The sequence below is a fragment of the Petromyzon marinus genome, unplaced genomic scaffold (assembly GCF_048934315.1).
Source record: "Petromyzon marinus isolate PM22_M1 ecotype Great Lakes invasive population unplaced genomic scaffold, UKy_Petmar_22M1.pri1.0 PM_G_Scaffold_4, whole genome shotgun sequence".
Lineage (NCBI taxonomy): Eukaryota > Metazoa > Chordata > Hyperoartia > Petromyzontiformes > Petromyzontidae > Petromyzon > Petromyzon marinus.
In genome coordinates this window covers 1,830,327-1,835,600 of record NW_027422983.1, presented here as the reverse complement: position 1 = coordinate 1,835,600, position 5,274 = coordinate 1,830,327, and positions in this window count along the sequence as shown.

The window sequence follows — 5,274 nt, the reverse complement described above, 5'->3', positions numbered from 1 at the left end:
GTGTACACTGAGTGTGTGTAGGTGTTCACGCCACGTCCCTTTCTCTGTGTGTGTGTACACTCTGTGTGTGTGTACACTGAGTGTGTGTAGGTGTTCACGCCACGTCCCTTTCTCTGTGTGTGTGTACACTCTGTGTGTGTGTACACTGAGTGTGTGTAGGTGTTCACGCCACGTCCCTTTCTCTGTCACCATTTTAATTCTGGGCCAAAGAGGTCCCGCAAACGTAAACATTTTCTGTTTAAAATGTAACACGAACATAACAATGAATTATATTCTTGGTTCTTTCGGTAAAGTCACGTTGAAGGGAAACAATAAAAAATATATAAAACAATAAAATTCTCACGACGTTTCGACTATAACACAAGCAGTCATCATCAGGTGTGAAAACCAACGGCAAGAAACATTTGAAAGTAATGGCGGCTTGTATTTATTTATTTATAAACGTTAGCATCATGGAGAGTGATTTGGCAGTCATTCAGAAAGACGAGTCCATCTATGTTCTGAAAAGAGGAGGGGGAGACGAAAAATTAATGTATGCTGTCTGAAAGCCACCGTAAGCGTGAACAATCAATTAAGACCCGAAATGATTTATCAAATCCTTCCAATGATTGCTAAGCCAGAATCCATCTTCTCGGTTGAAATTGTCTCTGTGTTTGTATATGTGGATAGCCTCAGGAATTGGCTAAACCCGCTGGCCGTGGCCACAAATTTTACAGATGAATTTAACTTGTTTCAATTAATAAATGTCCCCACAAGACCCAACCTAAAAAATCCGGAACAGTCAACTCTGCTTGATGTCCTATTGACAAATGCCCCTCACAATTTTGCACTGACTGGTGTTCTGGGTAATAACCTTAGTGATCACTCCTTCATTTTTGGTGTGAGATCATCAACCAGACCCAAAGCCCCCCTAAAATTGTTGAGAAGCACTCTTTGAGGCACTTCAGCACTCAGGCATTTACAAATGATGTGCTTCACTCGGATATTGATAAGGTCTGTGATATCCCCAACCTGACTACGGCTTGGGAGACTTTCAGGTACACGTTTCTCCAAATTCTTAACAAACATGCTCCGTTGGTTAGATTTAAAACTAAAGGCAACCGCCCACCATGGTATGATCCTTTTATTACAAAGCTCATGAAAACTAGGGACAAGGCTTGGGCATGTGCTCAGAAAAGTGATTTGGTAAATGACTGGCTAGAATACAGAATTTTAAGGAATAGATGCGTAAAAAAATACGGCATGCAAAAAATGCCTATTTTTCCTCCACGCTCCTGGAATCACATGGAAATGCCAGGATTTTTTGGAAAACAATCACATCTATCGAAAAGGCATCCAAAACAGAAAATCTGCCCGTTGAGCTTAACCGAAATGGGGAATATTTTTCAGATCCCAAAAAAATACTTGACAATTTTAACCTTTTTTGATTTAAAGCTTTCGTGACTGCAGTAATTCATATTCTTAGTTTTTTCGGTAAAGTCACGTTGAAGAGAAACAACAAAATAATAAAATATATATATAAAACAATAAAAAAAAATTCTCACGACGTTTCGACCATAACTCAAACGGTCATCTTCAGGTGTGTTGGTTTGTATAAATTTATTTTTAAACGGCGCATTTATTTATTTATAAAAAACGTTAGCGTCACGCGCAGCGATTTGGCAGTTTACCCAGGACTAGTCCATCTATATTTTGAAAAGAGGAGGGGGGAGACGAATTTTTTTTAGAATGTATGCTGTCTGAAAGCCACTGTAAGCGTGAACAATCAATTAAGAACTGAAATGGTTTATCAAATCTTTCCAATGATTGCTAAGATAGAATCCATCTTCTCGGTTGAAATTATATCTGTGCTTGTATATGTGGATAGCCTCATGAACGAATCTCTCATGGAAGCCAGATGGCTTACAAAGAACCTCTGTCTTGGAAAAGTCAATGGCATGTGAGCCTACTGAATTAGAACAATGATCTGCTACGGCCGAGGTGTTGGTCCTACCGTGTTTAAGGTCTGCTTTGTGTTCACGAATGCGGTCCGAGACATGGCGTTTGGTTTCTCCAATGTAACTACTACCACAGAGGCAACTTAGTTTGTAGACACCAGGGTATTGTATGTCCGGAATCACATCTTTTACAGACGGAACCAGATCACGGATTTTATGTAATGTGTTGAAACGGACCTGGATCTTGTGTTTATTCAAGATTTTGGAGATCTTTTTTGTGATCCCAGCAATGTAGGGTAAAGTGATGGTTTTGAAAGGCTCCTCAAGAGGGTTCTTCTTCATGGTTTGAGTGATAGCTTTGCGGATTGTATAGTCGGAGTAACCATTAGCCCTAAGAGCTTGGTGTACGTGCTTGAGTTCACTGCTTATGTGTTCCTGGTCGGATATGCATTGGGCTCTATGATACAGAGTCTTGATGAGAGAATTCTTCTGTGATGGATGGTGGTGGGAATCCGGTTTCAGATAAGCATCCGTATGGGTAGCTTTCCTGTAGACAGAGTGGCTCATTGAACCATCAGGTCTCTTTTTAATTAGGACATCCAAAAAAGGTATCTTGCCATCTATTTAGACTTCCATGGTAAATCTGATGGCTGGGTGTATGGAATTGATGTGGTCGAAGAATTGGTCTAGAGCAGGCCGGCCATGTGGCCAGATGACAAAAGTGTCATCCACGTACCTCTTCCATAAGGTTGGGCGCAGAGTGGCAGTCTGGATGGCGTCAGTCTCAAATTTCTCCATGAAAATGTTAGCTATAACTGGAGAAAGGGGGGAGCCCATTGGGGTGCCCTCAGTTTGTTTGTAGAAAGTTCCATTCCAAGTGAAGTATGTATTGGTTAAACAGTGTCTCACCAGGGGGGGTACCTCAGTGTTTAGTCCTTGATGAACCAAGTCTTCAATGATTGCAATGGTGTCAGGTACAGGAACCTTGGTGAATAAGGAAACTACATCAACACTGACAAGCAGGTCGTCTGGGGACAGGGAAATACCCTTGATTGTCGATACCAGGTGAGTAGAATTTTGTACCGCAGAGGTGGTCTTTCCAGTGAAAGGACGCAGGATTTCAGACAAAAAACGAGCTAGTTTGTAGGTGGGGGAGCTGATAGTAGAGACTATGGGACGAAGAGGTGTATCAACTTTATGTATTTTTGGTAAGCCGTATAATCTTGGTGGCCTGGCAGCAGAAGGTTTCAACGAAAACTGTTTAGATTGATCAATTAATGCGGTTGAATCAGAAATTATTTTGTTGGTTTGTGTGACGAGGCTGTTGGTGGGATCTCTTTTTATTTTTGTATAACTACCATCGTCGAGTAATTCTTTAATTTTGTTGTATTTTATTTTATCCATGATGGCAGTAGCATTGCCTTTGTCAGCTGAGAGGACTACAATATCATTCCTCTTTTTTAATTTATATAATTCAAAACGCTCATCTTTGCTGAGGTTGCTAGCTGGCATCTTAGCGTTTTTGAGGGTTGCAGCGATTTCAGATCTTGCTACGTCTGCAGCAATGTGACACAGGCCCCTGAGAGCAACGTCTACTTGGGCAATTATATCATTAACTGGTATGTGTTTAGGTGTGACTGCAAAGTTTAGACCTTTAGCTAAAACGGATTTCAGACCATCGGAAATAGAACTGTTACTGCGATTAATTACGACTTTATTAACGTCTAACTTTTTGGTGTGTGGGTGCGGTCTTTTGTTGAAGAGGAGGTTAAATTTGGAAATCAGGTTTTCCTTACATTTGGTCGACATAGTAGCGGCTGAAGAGGCAGTCATATTGTCTACATGTTCCCAATCCGATGTGGACATTATTGCCGTCAATGATAAGTGTGATTTGTAGAGTGTCTTGTCTAACTGATCTAGTTCTGTGCGTATACGTCTGATTTTTTCTGAGATAAGAGCTAAGCTAGTTTTGAAAAGAATTCGTTTCGCATTAGAAGAAGTTACAGCAGCAGAGGTCAGTGTAAATGCGATTTGTATTACCCCAGAGTCGCGGCATCTCTTCAGGAAGGTGAGAGACTCGATCAGCTGAGCTTTCTTATCCCGGAGTTTGTTGAAGGATCTTAAAGTTATGTGAAAACCCTCCCCGTAGAGGCGATAAAATTTTGATTTAAAGCTTTCGTGACTGCAGTAATTCATATTCTTAGTTTTTTCGGTAAAGTCACGTTGAAGAGAAACAACAAAATAATAAAATATATAAAACAATAAAAAATTATCACGACGTTTCGACCATTACTCATAATTCTATCTTAGCAATCATTGGAAAGATTTGATAAACCATTTCAGTTCTTAATTGATTGTTCACGCTTACAGTGGCTTTCAGACAGCATACATTATAAAAAATTTCGTCTCCCCCCTCCTCTTTTCAAAATATAGATGGACTAGTCCTGGGTAAACTGCCAAATCGCTGCACGTGACGCTAACGTTTTTTATAAATAAATAAATGCGCCGTTTAAAAATAAATGTATGCAAACCAACACACCTGAAGATGACCGTTTGAGTTATGGTCGAAACGTCGTGAGAATTTTTTTATTGTTTTATATATATTTTATTATTTTGTTGTTTCTCTTCAACGTGACTTTACCGAAAAAACTAAGAATATGAATAAATTATGTTAATGAGGCCGGCCCACACGTCGAGGGATGGTGGCGTCGGCGCTGAACCCGTCGCAACTCGCGACGGCTTTAACGGATACATTATGTTAATGAACCGCCAGTCACTGGGCGTAGCTTTGCCCAAATAAGGATTGCCACTGGAACGATATCGGCAGTGACCCAAGCGGAGGTGACGTCACGCTCAAGGGCGCGGTGGACGGTGGAGGGGTGAATACCTTGGTGACATGACGTCACTAGTGAGGTACACCTCCCACTGGCGATTCACGCCGATGAGATAATGCAGAGTGGTGACGTCACAGAGTTGGAGTTTAAGTTGATTTCGATTCATTCTCCATTGCTCCCTCCCTTGGGTGTGTGAGCTCAGCAACAACGTGGACATAATTGTGTATACACCGTGTGTGTGTACACTGTGTGTGTGTACACCATGTGTCACTGTGTGTGTCACTGTGTGTCGCTGTGTCACTGAGTACCTGGTGTGGTGTAAACATCGCCACTAGGGAGACAAAGGCGGTCGGGCGTGGTGCTGGCCACCCACCCCCTCGTGTACCGTTCCGGCCTTCATAGGTGCTCGCTAACAGCACTTGCCCCTACAGTCTGTTAAGGCTATACGGGGGATCTTTGTCTTTGTGTGTCACTGTGCCTGGCACAAGCGTCGTGGTGACGTC